Genomic DNA, 22744 nt, shown 5'->3' on the forward strand with positions numbered 1-22744 from the left:
TTAGAAAATGATGGATGACTGTATCCTGTTGATGTAGTGTGTCTGGGAGCTTGATATGAATACAGGCAGGCAGGACCCTTGGTGTGTCAGTCAACTCTTTTGAGAGGTGCACGCCTTTTTTTGTCCCTGTCCCTCCATGGTGCTGTTTGCCAGGCTGCTGGGGAACGTGGAGCCAGCTCTTGTGACAGAACGTGAAAGGTGCCCCCGCTAATGACGTGCTTATCAGTGAACTAAACATGCACTTCTCGGGGAAATTACTCCTGAGGGAAGGCTTTTGGAGGCATGCAGGTAGCCTTCTCTGAGTTTTGCTTCTTAAAGGAAAACCAACCTTCCTGTATTTATCTGTGGCTGCTGTGGCAGCTTTATTATGGCTTTAATGTTAACCCGGGGTGAGTCAGCACATGCTGCTTCTGTTTGCTTTGTTTAGGCCTTCACTGTCTTTCCCATTTTCCTATTTCCTCTTGACAATGCTTATTGCATAACTTCTCCCCCCTCAACCGTACTTTTGGCAAACTCTTTATATGGCAACTGCACAGCTTAGGCTTAAAACTTTACGGGAGAGAATTTCCAGTATTTCCAGAGTGCTCAGTAATGTATAGAGCTGGCAAGCTGGATGGCTTCTTAAACACTACATATCGTGGCTCTTCAGACTTGTTCGTCTCGGGGACTGAGGCTGTGCAGTTTACGAGCACAGGGAAACCTCTGAAAAGAGGGAGTCTGCGTTTTTCCAGGCTTCTAAATTAGTGCTTATAGGGAAGTTCCTGCCTTTATGAATACAATAACATGACAGATTCTTGAGCTGGTTCCGTAATTTTCAAACTCAGGGTAAAATTGAAGTTAACTGGGTACTACTGGATATGGAGGGTTTCCTATATACTTGCTCCAGCAGCATGAACTGTTGTTCTGTTCAAGATGCTAATAGGTATTTTGAAAAACTATGATTTTGCTCTATGAGAAGAGCTGTTCTTAAAATATGAAGGAGTAGAGATGATCAGAAGGAAAACAGTGAAGAAATGTGCAGATTTAGATGGGACAGCTCTCTCCTAAGGTTGTTAGCAGGATGTATATATATAGAGAGATAGGACCTCCTGCAGGCATGTAATGGTCTTACCAGTGAGTCTGTTAAAATACCACCTGCTTTGCCTGGCAATCTCTCATATTCAACAACTTTGTTCAGATTTCCATGTTTGGGAAGGTGCTTGAATATTGAAAATGAAGGGGAGATCAAACCTAAAATAACTGTAGGAGAGCTGGGGATATGCAGAAGTCTCTTGCTTTTTGTCTTTCATGGGGGCAATTTCTACCTGGCTCTTGCAGTCTTCTGAAAGCTGTGCATTCAAAACAACCTATCTTTATTTGGCACATTTGTGCTAGTGAAGCTGGCGTGCTACCTTGTTAGCTGGCGTAATGCCATCCCAACAGATGGACAGGAGTATAGACAGCCAGGAGACCATGTACAAGCATCAGTATGTGTGTTGAGGGCAAGATCCCCTAGCCAGAAGTGTTGAAATGCTTGTCTGTCCTGTGTTTCTGTGCTTGTGGCTAAGACGATGTACCAGCCCTGAGTGGAATTAGCTGCCCATGTAATAAGCTAATCCTTCACCTCCAAGGCAGGAGTTGCTCTGGCCACAGAGAATTTGGGTTACTATTCCACCAGGTGTTCCTGTGGGAACTCCAGGGATTCCTGAAAAACACTAATGCTTTCTACATAGCAAATAGTTTGAAGTGTGGTGGGGCCAACTTTTAAAGTCGTATGTGCAATAGGTCATACTCATAACAGTCTTGAAGAACAAACAGAGCTCCATCAATGGTGGCGCAATCAGAGATATAAAAGACTGAGTCCAGTTCTGCACAACTCGTTGCACCAAGATTTCTGCTCAGCTTGGAAAGTGGGCAGAGCCTTTCTGTAGGTTACCACAGAAGTTCATTGTTAGACTTATTGGGACATCTTTCATGTTGTTTGTCTTTGCCTGAAGAGACACCATTTTCCCAGTGTGACACACAAAACCACATCTGTTAACATTAGGTGCTTTTGTAAATTCAAGTGGTTACTTGACTGCATTTATGGAATCAAAGAAGAAGAAGAAGAGATTCATCTAATGTGTAGTCTAAGGGGTGGAAGGAAAGCCATGCCTCCATAAGATGATGATACTTGTTGAACTCTAATCAGCTTTAAATTTGTGATTCAGGTATGTGGATGTTTAGTTTCGGAATGGCCACTTTTGTTTTCATTCAAATCTGCTTCAGGGTGCTATAGGGTAAACTGAAAAAAACCCCGCTCATAACTGAAATGAGCACTTATTTGTAAATGTCTTGCTAACTAAATTGGTTTAAATTTACCAGAGTTAAACTGTAATCAAGCTCTAAATATACACTCTTTCCAGACTCCTGCTTGAATTTACTTCATTTAAAGAGCTGGCAACAATTTCAGAAGAGTTGTATGGTATTTTTAAAACCGTACAGAAGACACCGATAGAATGCTGTGAGGCAGCCTGCAAGGGATTGAGACGTGCAGTTCAGAGGCCTCCACAATTGTGAGGCATACAGTGGTATTAGCAATAGCTTTATGAAGCCAGTGCTGTAGTATTTCGTATTTGGAAAATTATCTTTGCAACCATAAAGACTGTGCGCTTAGATTTTTCTCTTCTACCAAAAAAGTCCTGTCTTCAGCTTTTAGCTGAAATGTTTTCACGTGGAAAAGTCTGTCTTGCCATAGGTGACTAGACGAGCATTTTTGTCCCGGGCCTGCTGGGGTCAAGGTCTGCTTTGGTTACATACTCATCATGTGATATCTCTTCTTCACTGTCTCCTAACAGATATTTTACGATAACTTTGCATGAAAGACCTGTAATTATATTCTGCTAACTTTAGCAAGTAGAACTAGTGTTGAAATGGCAATGTTCACGTTTGCACATAAGCAATCCAACAAATGAATTTGTTCCCTTTAAACATGTTTAAACATAACACCCAATATCTCCTCTATTAAATAGCCATTGGCAGTCTGAATTGCAAAGGTCCCTGCAGATTAGCCAGCGAAGTCACCGATCTGGGTCACGATCGTGTTTGTTGGATGAAATATTAAATTAATTGGTCCTAGTTCACTTCCAAATAGGTATATGCGGATAGGTAGTGGAAATGGCTGTTGGCCTACGCCCAACCTTACTTTTCTTGGAAGAAAGATTGTTGAGGCATCTGTTAGACTGCAGAAGAGAAGGCTCAGGAGGGATCACATCAATGTATATAAATAAATACCTGAAGCGTAGGTGCAAAGAGAATGGAGCCAGGCTCTTTTCAGTGATGCCCAGTGACAGGACCAAGAGGCAATGGGCACAAACTGAATTCCCTCTGAACATCAGGAAACACTTTTTTACCACAAGGATGATTGAGCATTGGCACAGATTGCCCAGGGAGGTTGTGGAGTCTCTGTCCTTAGACATATTCAGAAGCTGTCTGGACATGATCCTGGGCAACCTGCTCTAGGTAACCCTGCTTGAGCAGGTAGCTTGGACAAGATGACCTCCAGAGGTTCCTTCCAACCTCAGGCATTCTCTAACATGAAGCTAATTGCTGTTGAGATTGAATTCAGGTCATATGTGCCAGACCTCTCAGCCAAAGGGAATTTAGTTCTCTCTTCCCCTGCCCCCCTCCATGTCTCTCAGTTATCTGCAGAGCATAGTGAGCAGTAATGGCATTCATCTTATCATTCCTCCTTTTTTCTCTAGGAAGTGCTTGGGAGCAAAGCACTGGAGAGCAGTTGAAATGTACTCAGCAGGTCCTTGGTTCTCTATTAGTGCTGTTAGGGATTTTTTTTTGTAAAGCAGGTCCTTATGTGAAGGCACAGGAGAAAGCTGTACCTGTGATCTCTCTGATGACTCTTCCCAAGTGTCACAGCTCCCAGTATGGAGCTATTTCAGTGTATCCCTGCGAGAGGTTTGTATCTTCATGTGATAATCACCTCCGTTCCAGTCTCTCACCATGGAGAGAAGAGTGCCTTGCTCCCTGCTCCGCAGTCTGCTAATGTGCTCATATCCATGCAGATTTCTCTGCTTTCAGTCTTTGGGTGCAGCTTCACATTCTCCATCTCACAGGTTAATCAGTCTCCTTCCCTCATCCCAGTACCATTCACAACTGAGTTACAGAGATAGACTTAATTATACTTGAGACCTGCTAGAACCTTTCCTTGGGAGCCTGACACGTGTCCCTGATTAGGTTTATAAGGACATGGTAGTAATCATACTGGCTTAAAGCAAAGGCCCACCTATCTCAGTAGACTCTCCCCTGTTGCGGCTGCAGGTGGGCTGTGTAACGAAGAGTAAGAAGAGTGCAGGGATGTGTATGTGATCCTTCATCATAATATTCCGCAACGTCTGGCTCTCCCTTAGCTGGAAGCGTTTCCTATGGCCTTACTGTCCCTCACTGGATTTATCTTCCAGAAACTTACCAAGTCTTCCCACCAGCTTTTAGTATCTGCAGAATCCTTTGGCAAGGAGTTGTGTGTGTTTCCTCTCCATGGTGTGGAGAATCGCATCTTCATGTGGGGAACATAACTTTTATTAACTTTTTTTTTTTTCCACCCATCTTTTTCTGAAGAGAAAAAGAATGGGAGAGAAAGAAGACATTAGTGATTCCTGTCCCTTCTGTAGTGCTTGTGATCTTACAGGCCTACATTATCTTACCCTCCCTCAGTTTGGGTTTTTTTTCAGATTGAATTACTTTCAGTTGCGCTTTTCAAATGGAACTATCATCTATTTGTCAAGGTTCTTATCAAAAATGGGCAGAAAAAGGTTGAAAATGGAGAAAAGTGTAATATACCCAGCAATCAGGCATATCTGAATTGTTAGTCATCTGCCTGATGCAAACACTCTTTTTGTTCCTCTCTTTTCTCCCCCGACCCCTTACTCGTCTTCAGGAGATCTTTTTATGATGCCTTGGATAACCTTTCTGTGTGTAAGTTCTGACTGAGTCTTGGGAAGACCATCTTCCCAATTAATGACACGGCCACTATTACTCAATTGCTTTTGTGTTGTTAATCTGGAAATGTCTTATCCTTGGCTGCATTTTAATTTCCCACTGAGCCTTTTCAACAGGGAGAGTTTGATTTTGCTTTATCTGGCCAGACAGAGATTCAATGCCATGCAGATAAATTTGAGGTGTAAATAGTAATGCACCCCACTTTTTACAGCCTTGTCCTTTTCTGGGTACACGATTTGGCATGCTGATGAACCGGGCAAGAATACTCTTTGCCTACAGTATACTCTAGCCATTACTTGCAGTCATAATTTGATCACTTTTATATCCTTAAACCAAAGAGAGAAACCACTTAATTAAGTCTAATCTTCTGTACAGACCTGTGGGGTACCAATTTGTTTTCACAGACTCATCCCAAGTCCACTTAGATTCATAAAGCTCCACATACAGTGCAACCAAATATGCAGTAGGGTACTAGTGCATATTAGTTTGCATTAATATGTGTGTATTAGATATTAAATCTTAATAGTGGGCTTAACAGTAGGCTTTCTACCAATATATTCTTGTCCTTTGCATTTCATATTTTCAATTGTGATTAGTAGCAACAGGTGCAGACTAGATTCTCCCTGGAGAAAAATAAAATGCAATTGGATAGCTAGCAAGGAAAAGGAATGCAGATACTGGAATGGTACATGGAGCAGCTACAGTACAGTTGTACGCTGGATTGCGTGTGGCTCTCCTGAGCCATCACAGCTTGTCCGTTATTTGTATTGAGTTCAAAGATGGTTCCATTAGAAAGATGGAGTGCAAATCCTCCACAAAAAAACCGAAGATGTTTGTTTACTCTTACGGCTCTCCGTTCATCTCTGTTACTTAATGATTCTTAGCTTTTCCCTCTTTGCTATCTTCACTGTCGTGTTAATGCAGCTGATAGTAAATGCTGTTCTAATTTTAATCCCAGTCATTTTAGGTTTGGGTTATTAAGGACCCAAATCACAGTGACTCCAGGATCAGACATCTAACTGTTTAATAGCAGCGTGGGTGCATTGCAGTAGCTTTGATGCACTGGCTGGCGGTTCCATCATTTAGATAACCTTTCCTCTGCTTGCTACTGCTCTAATGTATGTTTAGGCTGTTGGACACTTGTAAATATGCTTTACTACACTTTATTTTTTTTGTCGTCTGAGATTTGGTACAACTGGTTTTCTGTCACATAGATTCCTTACATGAGTCCTGTCTACTTTATTGATTTCTGATGGGAGATATAGCAGGGAAGTCGAGGCAGCGGGTTTAGAGCTGATCAAACTTATACAGTTCAGAGTAACTATAATGTCTCAGTTTGCCACTGTAGTGGAACAAACAGCAGAACTGTTAGCATGAAATTATGGCATCTAAGGCAACTATATATTTTAGGCTTAATCTAGTGCTATCCCAGAGGCTCTGGAAACTGGAATTTGGATGCTGCTACTGTGCTAATACATGATAGTGATACCTGTGTAAATTGGTGGCTCAGCTTACAAGCACTTTGGATTCTTTTGGCTTTGACAGGGAGAGAGGACAGAGGGAAATCTTGCAGGGTGAGGTCTCTAGGTAGAGTCATTGGGCTGGTTTTTAATGTCTTGTCTGGGTTCTGTTGCCACCAGCCCCAGACATTTAAAAGGTCTTAAGTTAATTCTCCAAAAGGTTGATGTTGAGAGATGCAGAAAACGAAAGCAAATTATTAAGTGGTGAGGGGGTTTTATGTTCTCTTTTAAAGTCTCTTCTGGTTTTTGAGTTTCAAGGTGCCAGTTGGGTCATGATTTTAAGTGGTGGGGTTTGGTTTGTTGCTTTTTTTTCTTTTATAGCACTGTTAGTTTTAAAGGGAAGTTTTGGGTCTCACATAAGTTATAACTTTTGGGAGCTGGAACTTTAAGCAAAGCATCAAATATTATAATACTTATGACTGAAATCTTCAGAGCTGGCAAGACTGGGCTTTCTGATTGCCAGTTTATTTTACAGGCATGATTGACTGTAGTAGGTCATCTAAAATGCTGTAAAAACTAAAATTAAATGATATGTTCCTTCAATCTGTTATAAAGTAATTGAGAACATGCTGTCAATCAGCTATACCTATCGAACGTGTCTGGCCAAACCCCAAATGTGTTGCATCTGCACTTGCAAAGGGAGCACAGAGTATTAGAGTGTAAGCTCCTTATGCATATTTGAAGAGAAAATATTTTTGTTTCTTTGCATAAGGAATACTTTTATTTTATAGTGCATCAAAAGTAACCCTAACTAAGCCATATAAAGGCATATCACATCCTTCGACTTTGACTCACTTATTTCCTGATTATACGCCAAACACAAATTCCAGTTCCTTGTGTTTTACTTACAATAACATTAGTGTTTAATTCTCAGACTCAATCAAAGCTACACTTAATATAAAGAAAACAAATTCTCTATTTTATAGCTGCATTAAATACTTTCCCCCGAAATAGTTTAGGGGATGGTTTTTTTATTTATGGATTTTTTTCACAAAGCTAGAGACTTTGTTTTGGTTTTAGTACTCTGTATTTATAGTTGTGGAATGATCATTTTCTGGTTGATTTCACATTGAGCTCTCTCAAAACTAGTTGTAATAGTTCCATGCTCTTTAAATCTTTTTCTTTCTATCACTGCTGTTACAATATATTATACTTTATATTCTTAAGCTATTAACTCTGAGCTCAGTTAATGATTTGTTGGTGGTTTAAGGGAGAGTATCTGGCTTGTTTTTATTGGTATTAGCTTTTATTTTTTTAGGAATGGCAAATAAAATAGATAATTCCAATAGTGGAAAGAAATAGCAAGGGGTTTGTTTCATGGGGCTTAGATAAGATGAGCCAACACATTATGTAGCGGTCTTAACCTATTATTGGTTTTGTTTTCTAACTTTTTTTTTGGGCCAAATTCTTGCATAGTGTTTGGTAGTTAATGATGATTTGCTTTTTCTTGGAGAGATGCAAAGGATAAATGGGATTTTTTTGTTTTTGTTTGTTTTTTTTCCCCCTTGATACCTGGTCTCCAGCGTTTAAGGAAGTTTGCAAGTTACTTGTGGGCTGTTTTCGTTGCACCCAATTCAATCTAAAGGTGCAAAATCAGAGACTCTGAACATCTCTGCAAGTTGGGGAAGTAGGATCTGCTTCCCAGCAGGCACTGCAGTATCTTAAGTCCCTGCTCAGCACAGGAACAACTCAGCAAGCCAGGCATCCCACTGCAGAAGCAGAGTGCTTTTGGGTCCATGGGCATGACAAATAGGAGGAAGAAACCTGTCTCCTCTCAGTAACTGAAATCCTACTCTGGATTTTCTACCAGGCTTTGAAGCGGGGTGGTGTGGTGGTCAGAAGTCACCATTTTCCTTTGCCCTTCCTTTACCTAACACATACACACACGTGCATGCTGGCTTATAGGAACAGAGAACAGACAGAAGCAACGTTGCCATGGCCTCTCTGGGAGCACGGGCATGGTTATACTAGAGTGCCATCTGGGTTTGGTCTGTGGGGTGATCTCTAAGCAGATGACGTTGAGGAAGTAAAATAAAGCAGCGGGGGGAAGATGGGGAATGGAAAGAGGGCTGCTTCCCCATCCTCATATTGTGCATGTTCATGAAGCTTCACTTTTTAAGAAACAATATCTTTGCTGTTCCTAGACTCCCAAAATAACATGCTCATGTATGACAATGTTACACCTGAAATGGAGCAGGTCCTCTACGCATCCTCAATTAATCATTGAGTCCTAGGTTGGAACAGTACTGAGATGCATGTGACATGACTCTGTATAGTAGCTAGTGCCTCATATGATGTTCCATTGTTAAATATGGACCTGAAGGCACCCCTGTGTCCAGTACCTCATTTACCAGGTGCTCATTAATTTTTCCTCTTAGCTCCACTTTTGCCACAGGACAAAATGCCATCTTTCTTTTCTTGCTCTGGGACTGACTGCTACTTTATTGCCTTAACGAAGTGTTGGTCTTCCTTGTTTGTTGGCAGGGCTCCTGTTTTCTAAGGTCTAGTTTCTTCTTTCTCTTTAGCAATGGTATCTGCACAGAGCAGTGCCACAACTTTGGGATGAAGAAATTTTGGATAGACTAAACTAAGGGCAGAGCCGTACTGAGCCACACGCCTGTCTTTGCTTTCTGCTTGAGGAGTTGGAAGCGGAGGGTCTTGTTCAGGCTTGTGATAATTGGTACTTTCTGGATATGTGCTTCCATGCAACAAAATAACCCAAATAGTTACATTTATTGAGTATTTCTACTTTATTATACTTACACTGGACTGGTCTGCGTGTGAAAGTCATATAAGAGCACAGGTGATCAAATCAAAGGTTTCATCTCAGACTCCTTGTTGCTGAGGGTATTCTTCTGAGGAGTGTGGTCTGAAGGACAGAACCCCTGAGCTGTGTCACAGACTGGCGATTTTACAGTGAAAGGTCAGAAGAGCACACCACAAAAAGGTGAAGGCAGAGGAGAGAATGGGCTATTGAAAGGTCTGATTTTTGACTGATGTATTTACAAGCAAGCAGAGCAAATGAGCAAAACCTCATAGAGCAAGAGAAAGAAGACAGTGTCCTTTACTGCAGCCTGTGTTTTGGCACTCCTCTTTCTCCTCATCACCAGAAGAATAATTCCGTGAAATGCAGGTTTTCGGATGAATTCCTCCAGGATCTGGATCTAAGTACATGTGGGTAGGATTCTTACCATCGCCTACCATACCCTGCTTCTTTTGAAGGAAGATGCTCTTCCTCTCTATGTGCTGCAAGTATCCCATGTGTGATGAACATGCACCTGGAGTGTGTACATGGACTTGCTGTCTGTTGGCTTCCCACTGCAAGCAACCCAAGAAAATGTTACAGATTTTCACCTATATGGGGTTTTTTCCATCCTCCAGGTGGCTACAGAGGTGATGTCGGTGCAGGTCTTCCTTTGAGTCAAAATCTGTCAACTCAAATATTTGTATTTTTAAACCCATAGTGCTGTCATGAAATAACCTTTGCAATGAAATGTTTCGCATTGTGAAAAACCTTGAGATATCTGGCCCCATCTTCCAAAGTCACTAAAGTTTATAAGTTATTTTCATGTTAGATATGTGTAGATATGGATCTAGTGCTTATTGTGCTCTTCCAGGGCTTTGTTAAACTGTTAAACATAAGTGTGCTCAGGGAGGATTTAAAATCTAGTTCTGTTTCCAAAGAAGAGCCACCAAGGGTTTACTACTGCTGTACAAAATGTTGCTGTAGGTGATGTTTTGTCAATGGGAAAAGATATTACAATGCTGTTTCCTAGAAGCACCAAATCTATCTATTTTATAACTATACTTTCCCCACATTAGCAGTCTCTAGTCTTGGCATCATGTGTCTTTTTTTTTTTTTTTTAAATCCTGTTATTAGAGCCAGATGATACCTTTTATTTTGTAAAGCATCTCTCGCACAGTATAGTCTGGTGTAGATGTAGAGGTAACTACACTGAGTAGGAAACAGAAAGCGGAGTGGAAGTGGAGCACTCTGTGCTTTCCTGTCTGAGAAGCCTTTGGCAATCAGGACATCAGCAGAGGTACCAAGGCAAATACCAAAGAATAGTAGAAGGCGGGAGAGAAACCGTGGGGAAAATAAGGTGGAGAAAAGAGATTTTGTGGGAGTAGGAGTTAGAGGCGAGAATGTGTGAAAGGACAGAAAGCAAGCCAGTATTTCTTGAATATAGGGGCCACAGTTCACAGGCTGGCAAGAGTAAGCCCATGAAGGGTTTTTAAAAAAAAGGAAGTGAGTTTTGATCTGAATCCCATAATGAAGTGAAAGCCAGTGGAATTGTATAGCACTGCCAAATCCAAGTATTCAAAGCTCATGAGTTTTCTCTCCCTGTTCTACTACAATATCTTGAAATTGGCCTAAGCATCACAAAAATTTAAAAAATAATCTTGAGTTATTTTTATTTCTTTTTTTTCTTAAACTTTATTCTTTTAACCTAGATTTGTCAAATTTCAGCTTTCTTTGAGACCTTGCAGAGCACCAAAGCCAGCAGAAAAACTTACGCTCATGTAGTCTGCAGTGTTTTAATTCAGTTTGGCAGATTCAGCTCAGATATTGCACTGATGACTTTCTAAATAAGTCATGTCACAAATTATTTGCCAAAAGTGTTACTTTTCCTACTCTCCAATTTATACAGAATTCTTCATCCTCCTAGATGAAGGCAGGTATGATTATTTTTTTTTTAAATATATTGAGAGAATCATGTAAGATTGATGTAAGATTCGTGTAAGAGACCTGGGAGTCCTGGTGGACAACAAGATGACCATAAGCCAGCAATGTGCCCTTGTGGCCAAGAAGGAAAAATGGCATGCTGGGGTGCATCAAGAAGAGTGTGGCCAGCAGGTCGAGGGAGGTCATCCTCCCCCTCTACTCTGCCTTGGTGAGGCTGCACCTGGAGTGGTGTGTCCAGTTCTGGGCTCCCCGGTTCAAGAAGGACACAGGGAACTGCTGGAGAGGGTGCAGCAAAGGGCTACCAAGATGAGTAGGGGACTGGGACACCTCTCTTATGAAGAAAGGCTGAAGGATTTGGGTCTCTTCAGTCTGGAAAAAAGACGGCTGAGGGGGTATCTTATCAACACTTATAAATACTTAAAGGGTGGGTGTCAGGACGATGGGGCCAGGCTCTCTTCAGTGGTGCCTGGTGACAGGACAAGAGGTAATGGGCACAAACTTGGACATAGGAAGTTCCACCTAAACAAGAGGAGGAACTTCTTTACTTTGAGGATGGCAGAGCCCTGGAACAGGCTGCCCAGGGAGGTGGTGGAGTCTCTGGAGACATTCAAAACCCGCCTGGACGTGTTCCTGTGCAGCCTGCTGTAGGTGACCCTGCTCTGGCAGGGGGGTTGGTCTAGATGATCTCCAGAGGTCCCTTCCAACCCCAACCATTCTGCAATTCTGTGTACAGCACAAATTTGTTCATGGTCTATTTTTAATAGTCAGCCTCTGCAGATTGAGTGAGACTATGGAAGTGTGCAATGGCCTGGTTGTTCCTAAGCTATCATCAATAACGTTGATCTATGTTTGGTGGTTGTTTGGTTATTTTTTTTACAACATTAATGCAGGCAGCATGCTGACAGAATATAGACCCTTTCGCAAGCTGTCCAGGTAGTATATTTTTTTGTAAATGGGACTGGCCTGTGGTTATAGAGTTCTGTAGTGGCAAATCTGAGAACTCAGATTTGGAGAAGGGCGACTCAAATGAAAAGAAATTCAGACTTTTTTTTTTTTCAGCAAATATGTCTCTATGCAGTGCGTCAGACTCTGCAGCAAGTTTTTAACTAGCACATCAAAGTCAACTTACTGTTTTTAATTGTCGTTGAGACAGTAGTGATAACAAGTCACGATGAGGATAAACCTTTTCCTTTGTGCGTGCCACATCACATAGCATCTGTTGTCCCTAGTTTCCCATTTTGACCTGTATTTTCACAGAACGCCTCCTAAAATCCATGTACAAAAACCTGGCTGTAGTTGGATTTCTGTGGGCAAGCTGTGTGCACCTTTCACTGGTCCTGTACTGACGACAGGAATGACTGTGTGAATTCCAAATGTACATTTGGCACAGGTGTAAAACTTTTGATTGTGAAAAGAAGTTAAAACCTTTACTCCATTTAAAAGATAGGAAAAAAAAAAGAAAAGAGAGAAAAAGAATGTGACATTTTCCGTGGCAACCTGAAAACTAAGTACTTTGCTCTTGGTCTGTTCTGATTTCACTTTGAAATAAAGCCTTAGAGCCCAAGCTGTAAGTCTCCTGGTTCAGCAGCAGCTCTATTTCTCAACTACAGGCTGCTTGCCAGCCTTGCGAACTAAAGAGGATTTGGGAACCCAGAAGTCCTGGATCATCCGTGCCAGTTGTGAGCTGTAGTAGAGCTTTAGGTTCTACTGTAGGACCAAGAATGGGGACGGAATTATAGTGTTGTGCTGGGCAGGCAGCAAAAATGGCTCAGACTGAGTTAATTTGGGGGCTAGAAGCCAATCTCTGCCTTGGTTTTTGCACCTTGCTTCCCAGCAAGGCTGGTGAGACAGCATCGCTTTTGGTACATCGTTGTGCCCGGTAGGTAGAGAGTCCCAGCCACTGCTGAGCCTCCTCAGGCCCGCAGAGCTGCTCTGTGACCAGCTCCGAGGCAGCAAGCCTGCGAGTGCTGAAGTCCCTGACTATGGATGTGATTTGGCTGTGAAAACGGTTGCCTCAAGGCATTGCTGAGGCCGGGGGATTTAGCAGGATTAAACATGGGATTGAACGCTTTTGTACAAATAACTAGAATATCCAGAATTATCGTTGTTAATGCTAACAAACATTTTAGGTGGATATAAAAACCTCAAGCTTTAGGGTTTAACTTTTAGGGATCGCAACAAAAACGCTTCTAAGGGGTGACATATGCCAAATCTTACCTGTAACAGGTTTTCTGGTTTCTTTTTCTAAGACACTTGGTACATGGCTCAGGCCAGAGGCAGAATGTTAGAACGGACAGGTAAGATTCTGTGTGTCGGTGTTTATCTGTCTCCAATGGCTTCCTCCGCTCTTACTCACCATGAAGACTAAGAAGTCATTTTGGTACGTTTATTTACTTGCAAAGCATTATCCAGCATTACTAAGGAGACGTGCATGTGAGTAAAGTGTACGTTGGCATGAGCCCCACTCGTTAGTTGGACACCAACAGCGGATGCTCACTGGCTGTACTTGTTGTTCCAGTAATCGGGCATCTTCACAGAAACATGTCAAAGGGTGGCAAGGAAAAGAAATATCTCACCTTTCATTAAGTTTGCTTCTGTGGGCTGAAGTTATGACTCAGCTTTCAGGCATGAAAAACACCCATAGTACCACACCTCCCTGGCAAAGCCAGGTGCATGAGCGCTCCAGAGGCTTATTCTTGAGGGAAACACTGGAAAGGCAGTCGTTCTCTGTGCCTGAATAGCATCTAGTGTTGTTACCTCGGGCATTTTTCTGTCCAGCCCTGTTAGTAAAAGGGTGTCACATAGAACTGTTGCTTTGCTTGCAATAGCATCGCAGCACGTAAAATAAAGGTCAGTAGCTGTGACCTAATGAGCTTAACAAGGGAATGCACAGATTTTGAAAGCAAATGGGCTTTAGCCAGTGGTGCCAAGTTTGTATCTCTTTGGTGCAACTGAAAAGTTTCCATCATCCCTTTCCCAGGTTATGGGTGGGAAACTGGACACACGCAGGGAAAGGAAATGCCAGAGACCCCTGTGTAGTCCAGAAGTGGAGTTGGTAGCAGTACTATGCCTGTTATAGTCTGCTGCCCTTAAAAGAAAACAGCAATGTTCTTCAGGATTTCATACCTGCAGATGGGCTCCCAGTTCCTATTTCTTCATGTTTTGTTTGTTTCTGATGATCTTCTTTTGAACTAGGGTTCATTGTGGAAGTACTAGAAGTATCACAAAAACACGTACTTTATAAGATTGCCAGATAGGTTTTGTGCTTTTAATCAGTTAAAGTAAACATCTGGCTCTTTGAGAGATGGTTCTCTTAGCTCCTGTGAATGTGGGCCAAATGTCCTGAAACTAGGTGGAAAAAGACTCATAAAAGGCAGAATTAATGAGATCCTGTAGTCTGAGCAAGGCTCATTGACTTGCCAGATCTTACATAACTAACGATTTAAGCAGCATGAATTAGAGGCACTATCAATGCAAGTTGCAACTTTATTATGCTGGTATAAGTTGCTGCGTTTCTTCATTCTTCGTTTAATGAAGGATGCTTTGAGGTTAGAAAGTACTCTGGAAAGTGCTAAGCAAGTGAAATGCTGTGACTCCTGCTAAAATTCTGACTTCAGACAAAGCTTTTTCTGTGTAATGCAGAAGAATGGGTCCAGGCATATTTTTTTCTTCCTCTTCTGCTCTTGTGAATGAGAAAGCGAGGATATTGCAATGTTTAATATATATGCAAGAGTTCTACCTGCCTGCAAGAGCAGGGGGATGACTTGCACTGCTGCTCATTCTGCTACTCCCCAACTGCAAATGTCACGCTCCTTTCTTTGTCTTTTGCCCACTGAGATCTGTGGTTAGGTGTCCATGAGAGTCACGTAGTTAAGCAACACTCAGATAAAAAGCTCCAAAGCAAAATCTTCTCTTTATTGTAATTCCTTTAGCTGTCCATGCTCACAGCAAAGGCTTGGGGAAATTTAGCAAGACCTTTTTTTTTTATTATTTTTTTTATTTTGCTACAGTGCGTGCTACTATACATTACAGTATATCTGCAGTGCTAAAAGGGACATCCATTGAGATCCAAGCGTATTTCCTTTAAAGTGGCTCTTTGTAAGCATACTTACTTATTTCTGTCATCTTTATCTGCTCCCTCTGCATGAGGAGGGAATGCAGACTTTCCTCCTTTTACAGCTCAGGAATTTTAAACCCTGTGGGACACCACATAAATGCACTCTCTGGGATAGTTAATGACTTTGTTCTGTTCCTCACGTGAAAAGTTATTTTGCCTTGATTTCAGCCTTTGCTCTAGGAGATGCGCATTCTAGTAAAACTGGTAAATAATGGAAACGTTTTTCTTTTATGCAGATTCATTAATGGGCCCAGGCCTCCCAGTTAACTGCATTACTGGAAATAAGGGGAGTATCCCACTTGCAGAACGATGCTGGGATTAGAAGTTGAAAGATAACTCTCAGGTGGGCAGTTTCTTCTGTCCAGTTGAACTACTTCTGAAGTAGAAAATCAAGCATTGATTTTATTTCATATGCAAACATGGCTAGGAGGATTCTAGCTAAAGGACATTCTGTGCACATTTTCTAATTGTCCATGTAGTTGATGGAGTGGTGTTAGCCAATAAAAGGGGACAAATAGTTTCATAATTGCATCAAAGTCGTCTTTTGTTGCTGTTGCTAATGTCCAATGCTGTTCCCAGTTTCATGTTCATTTCGTATTCCATAGGCTGTAGCTTTCTGAAAACCTCTTTCTTCCTCTTGTCCAGAAACGCCTGCAAGAGCTCTGCGAAGGGCTTGATTTGCTGGATCCAGGTCACACTGATGTGACGTGTCTTTTTCCTGCGTGAACTGGCCTGTCTAGTGCAGGTGTGTGGTTCAGTGTGACCTGGCTGTTACAATTCCAGTTACAAAACTCACCTACCTGCAAGGATCTCTGTCCCAGTCTTTCCTGCGCAGTGTGGACGTACCCTAAGCCAAAAGGCCAGCAGCTCTTTTATTATAGAACACGATACTAAGTCCATTGTCTAGTTTTATGCTTGTACAACCATTCGTTATAGTATGTAATAAGTAATAAACTTTCCCTCTGTTGAATACTTAAGCAGGTATGTTCTCTTGTAGTTTATGATGCTAGCCGATTTTCGTGAGCCTTGCGTACAATATCAGAGTTCTCTGGGTAACCCATCCTGGAGTTCACTTAGAACAGTGTGCACTGGTACGTATGGTATTTCAAGGTGCACCAACTGGTATCAAGTGTTCTCTGCTTCTGAAAGTACATGCACAGCTATGATATCTTTGACCATTATTGCTAAGTGAGGCAGAATGAGGCTCCCTCACACACTTGTGCAGGCTAACACCAGTGACAGAACTGGAACTCTGAGAGCTAGACTCTTGGTTGTTGTGGTGTATTCCAATTCAAAGTATCTTGGTTAAATTAGGAGGAGACTAAGACAGACATATCAAAACTGAATTAAGCCTTTGAAGGATTAGAAGTAGTAATTATAATCAGACAAACATTTAATTGTATGCAACTTAAAACAACGCCTGCGTTCTTCTTTAGCTTGTGATATATTAAGCCTTCTGGTATGTTATGCCAGTTCAGAACAGATTATTTTTTTTTTTTTGTTCAAGGCTTCAAATTCAGAATTAAAGGCCTCCAAACCCCTTATTTTTGTGAACCGTTCTGTGAAGTTTATGATGACAAATAGCAATTCATAATTGATTCTTTTTACATTAGTAAACACTAGTAAGCAGATCCATCTGAGCATGACCAGGGAAGCTGGGAACTTGCTGCTGTCAAACTTCCTTGAGAGCCTGCTTGGAGGCATGATGTGCTTTCCAATATCTCTGTGTTACCATGATCTCTAATCTAGAGGGCGAAAGAGGAATGAAAGGAAGGATGTGTTTAGTCAGAAAGTCCTCAGAACTGATTGCTGGAAGTGGTTAAGAAAGCTGACAACATAATTGCTGTGGGGACTTCTCTTCCAAGCTTCTTGGCCAAGACAGCATTCGTTGGCTGGGCAGAGGGTAGTACTCCATGTCAAGTAGGTACAGAGAAAAAGGATAAAAACTTGCCTGTTAGGTGGGTTTAATGGGTAACAGACAGTGTAGAGTGGGGACAGATTTAGCATGCTAGGAAGCAGAGATGAAGTTTGAGAAACGTATAGCCATGGAGAGAACAACCTTGCCATCATGAGTTCCAACAGAACTGCAGTCTTCGTCCACAGCGACTGCTGCCTTGTGCTCCCAATGTTAAAGGAAGGGAATGAAAGGGAAGAGCATAGCTGTCACCTTCCATTTGTTGGTGTGCCAAAAGGTGGTAGAGGTGAGTGCCTGGAGGCTGGACAGCTGGGGATTCAAGAAGAGACAATCTTGGTTTTGCTGCCGCCCTTGGGGCACGTCTGATTGTGCATGTCCGTGCCTCACTGGTCTGCCAAGAGCTTTTTGCTTTATCTGCCTTACAGAATTCTGCAATGGGGGCACGCCACTTTCTAGCATGTCTTACACGATAGCTTGGTGGACCTAGAGAAAGGTTTGAGGCTGAAAATTTGGGCTTTCTTTTGGGGCTCTATACACTAAGTAATACCTTGTTTTCTTGGCTCTAGCTCATATTTGCCATAGATACTCCTTTTGAAAATTCGTCTTCATTTCTCCTGATCATGATCCAGATGCGGCCCTGAAACACTGCTCTCCAGGTATAGTGCATTTCTTCACCTTGCTGCCTTACTCATGACTTTTTAGCTCCTGAGGACGTATCTAAGTGGGGATTCACCTCTATTCCCTTCTATTTATAAAATAAAGAGCGAGCTTTCAGGTGCTTACGCTTACCCTGCTTGTAGCAGATTCTCACAGGTCAGCAACTTATCTGATATGATGGAGGAGGCTGTACAGAATGTGATGTATAATCTCTTCATCTGTCCATTGAGTTTAGACCCTATCTTTTACAGTGGCAAGTGAAAACCACTCATCCATTAATCATGATGCTGATAAAGATGGGGAGCTTTGCAGAAATGGTGGGCTTAAGTACTAAGGGCCTGCACTAAATTATTTGTCCTGATAATTATTTGCCCTGTTTTCCCATCGGACATTAGCATTTAACCCAAGACTGAATATTTGGAGTTTATCTACAAGCCAGATATACTAAAAACACGGAATGGGAGATGTGGTAAACATGGAGGTGTTGGGGTAGGAGGTAAATGTGCATATTGGAACATTTTTTTTTTTTATATTGACTGTGTTTCTAATGCTCAGATTTTTCAAGTCTTTTACCAAATTTCATTAATATTTTAATGTTACTACTACCATCAAAAGTAGTTTTTAAATATAGTACATTTGATGCTTGTAGCTTCATTTCCCTGTGTTTAAATGATCTCTGAACAGTGTAGGGTTTTCATTAATTTATTCATAATTCGAAATTGTCTTGATGCGTAGATCGTTTTCAAGTAGCTTGTTATAACTACACAGGATACAAAATTTGAGCTGTGTTGGTTACTTTGATTGGATTAAACTAGTGCTTGGAATCAGGATTTGGGTGCAGATACTTACGATTTCAAGTCCCAAATTTGATTTTCACAAACATTTCCCAACATTCATATTGTTCCTGCCAAGGGGTTTTCTTGCTCAACTCCCCCCAGAAGCAGCTGAAAACATATGCTAGTTGTTACTACTGTAGTTATTTTGGAGGTATTACACTATTTCAGTTAATCACAGTCCTATTTTTACATGAATAATTAGAAAAAGAAAAACAGACACTATACCTGGTCTGTTGTCTGTGAAGCACATTGAGAACCTTCTTCTAGAAAAAGGAAAAATAAACAGCCAGTGGAAGATAGCACTGCTTTAGTGACATTGCAGTAAACACGCTCATTCATACAAGTAGGGATTTCTAGAAAAAATCATCTTATACATAAGGTGATTAAGACAAGTAAACCCAGCATTGCGTCTTTGTTGTTAAACAAAGATGTTATTCTCGCACTTGTAAGATTTAGTAAGACATTAAGCATGTGTGCATGATGTCAAGATATTGGCTCTAGCATGTGTTCTTTCAGCCTTTATAGTTTGTGATGACATAATTAGGTACATTCTGTGAAAGTAACTTAAAATGTTACTGTCTGTTCCAATGAATTGAATGTGTTTGGTCCAGGATATCTTGCTGGAACATTTGCACAGCCTTTTGTCTGGAGGCTCGGGGAGTTCAGAAGTGAAACCGTCTTTCTTTTGTTCAGTGCACTCACGTGTCTGCAGGTTTCCATATGTTTCCAGCATCCAGAGATGCTGTCACCGCTAAGTACCTAATAAAAACCCAAGATCCCTGGCTACAATTGTCCTTTGGATTTCCTGGCCCGATGAACAGCTGTACCTCATTGCAGTTTGCAGTCAAACTGGTGCTCAGCCTGGAACTGAAACTGCTGGCATAGATATTTGGAGGTACAGAACACCAGGCGTTACTTAGCTTGCTAAGCCCAAGCTCTCTTTTTGGTTTTCCCCGCTTGTCCTCTCTTACAAATGTCTGTGAAACTCTTGTAATTAGTTTACCCTTCTGTTGCTGGCTCCTAGTTATTAAATGCTTTACACTTGGTACATTGCCGTTCTTCTCAGGATCTCAAAATACTTGGAGACCTTAATTCACAGCACCTTCTGAAACAGATACTTTGGGCATCTATTTTAGAAGTAGCTCAGCTGGAGGGCAATAGGCTAGCTCACCCAAGGTAAGACAAGCATGTCTGTACACAGCCAAGAATAGGCTGCAAGTGTCTAGGGTCCAACTTCTGCTATTGTATTATTATTATTTGGTTTTGTAATAATATATACAAAAAATGTACTCTAACTTAAAACAAAACAAAAAAACTCAAGAGGGGCTCGGGGGTGGGGGGGGGCGGGGGGGAAGCATACAGTCAATGAGCTGTTGTTGAATTCCTAGTGTTCGCTGTCCAGTGCCAGCAGGAAAAAAAGGTGAGTTGGGTTTTGGTTTGAAATCCGGGCTGAGTTTGTGTGTTTATATTAAATCATGCTGAGAATATATGTAAGAACAAGACACCCTGCCCCACAAAAGCTGTCTCTACAAGAGCTACATTTCTGGAAACCAGCAGTTTTAAAGACAGAATGCACAAAACAGTAGTAATTTGCAGCTGAGGTCCTTCATCAGTCTGGAATTATTCTAGCTGTATCAACTCCTTGGTTGCTATAAATCAATTCTTCTTACTCCTGCTCTGTGGTTGTACTCAAAAAGAGTTCTTTTTTTAAACTTTCAGACTTGGAACTCAGCAGGATCTTGACACCGCCCTATTTATAAAAGAGTAATTGTGGTTAGATCTCATAATATAAGAGCTTGCTTTGGGCGGGGAACCAAAGTGAGGTATGTGTGTGTGGTGCTCCCTGGATCCCACAATAACGACTGGTTCAAGCTGCTTTTTCAAATATGTTGCCACTCAGCTGAGAATGGAAAAAAACCTCGGAACCTGCTCCAGTCTAGACTTGGCCATAGTGTTTTTTTTCTCTCTCTCAGGAACTCATCTGGCCTTGCACATGTCTTCAGGGTGGAGACTTACAGCTTTTTCTGGGCTCTCCAAAGAGCTGCAGCGAGGTTGCGTTTGTGGGTTTTTAAAAGCCGTGGTCGTCGTACCAAAACAGCTGGGCCCCGCGCACAGAAGTTTCCATCTGAAGTTCTGAGCTGATCTGTTCAGAGGTCTGCAGATGAATCACACTCTGCCTGCCTGGGTAGGGAAGGGACTCACAGTACTGAACTTGAGTCATCCAAGATGGGTGATCGGGCTTGGAGGATGGTCTTGCTCTGTGGGCTGTGGTGAGAGGCACTGAGTCAGGCTCTGGTGTCAAATCACCTGCTGGAGGAACTGCCTGCTCTTTCTCTCAATCTCTCCAGTGAATTTAAGGCATATTTAATCACCTGGGTTAGGGACCTCTGACACAACTCATGTGGACCTCTCCCCTAGAGCTACTTTGGAAATTGGCAGGGTTCAGTGTAGATGCCCAGTTTTCACGTGCGTGAAGCCAGATGGAGTGATCGGAGTCAAAGTTTGACCATGGCCCTCCAACCTAGGATAATAAACAGATGTGCAAAGAGGAACACAGTTGTGGGGGAAGTGAGAAGAAGGGGTGAGTAATATCACGTGGCTGCTCTGAGAGGCAGACACACACCCTGCCAGTGTGCTGGTGTTTAATTCTCTTTCAGTTAACAGTAGTAATGCACCTGGTAAAAGGCAGAGGGGCAAATAACAGCTCCTGGAGGGGCATGCCCCAAACTCTGCCTGGCCGCCAGTCAGCCCTTCTTCATCTTCTGAAACCTGTTGTGCCGTATTCAAAACAGTTTTGTTGCTCTGCTGACTACAGTGCAGTTACTGGCTGAGGACCTTGTCTTGGATCCAGAGGGAGCTTCAGAGATGCTTGCATCTAATGTCTGTGGCTTGGGGTCATCTCTAATTATAACTAGTGACTCTTCTTTCTGGTCCTCAGCTGCAATAGCAAACCAATTTAAACTAAGTTACAGCAGAAAATAATTTCGAAGCTACCTCTTTTTTCTCTGCTACTTACATAGAGGTCAGCACGTGCCTGACTGCTTGACAAGTGTGTGGCTTTCTCCTTTCCTTGACTCCTAACATAGCAATAAAACACAGTTTGGGTTCTTTGCCTTCCCCAAGCCACACAGGCAAGGAGAACAGATCAGAGAAGGACCTATGGGCCAGCGTAACTAACCAGAGGATAAGGAGGGAGATTTCCACATCCTTTGAGAATATCTGGCATGGAGTTCACTCCTCCTGGCAGTTCCCTGTGACAGGACTAGGCAACATAGTCCTGAATGCAGGCCTGTGCCTTAACAACCTGGCTGAGCCCACGGTGGTTTGTTTTGAGAATGGTTGTCCCATCTGCTCCATGTTTACTTGAATGTGGAATGGTGTTTGCACAGGAGGGAAAGTTGTTGATGTTTTAAAATAGCGTGGCATCAAATTCTGGTTTTATGAAAGATAGGTAGAGAGAAGAGGGAGGGGTAGCTGTGGCAACTTAGAAGCAATGACTTGGATGCAGCTGGTGTGTTTGTATTTGTGCAAGGAGCTATTCCCTGAGGTGCCTGCCTTGTCTGACTGTATGTCTAATGTAATTCCCTTAAGGCTGACCTCTGCTTTCAGCACAGAACGCCGCGGGATTACTGCTGTAGTTGAAATATTCCATGCATCCAAGTGTCCCGCTCGCAGAGAAATTTGCTAAGCGTGTTCTCACTGTGGGAACGTTCCCAGCTCTTTCAATTGTTAAAAAGATATATTGCTTCCCTCATCCTTAGATCATCCTTTGGCCCATGTAGGACTGCTATTACTTGACTTTCTAAATTTAGCAGTGTTAGACACCTCAAATTATGAGTTTAGTGCCCAACAAAACTGCCACTCAGAAGGAGGAAAAAAAAAATTCTCTCCTTCATAACAGATTCTGTTCAAAGTGCTTTCATTTGATGAAAAATGTTTTCTTTAAACCATTAAAAAAGAATGGAGAAGTATGCCAGACAGCCTCACTAAGACATGTTGGCATGGAATAGGACATGAGGAGGGGAAAAAAAACATGTGGAG

This window comes from Chroicocephalus ridibundus, chromosome 2 (genome assembly GCF_963924245.1).
Source record: "Chroicocephalus ridibundus chromosome 2, bChrRid1.1, whole genome shotgun sequence".
Lineage (NCBI taxonomy): Eukaryota > Metazoa > Chordata > Aves > Charadriiformes > Laridae > Chroicocephalus > Chroicocephalus ridibundus.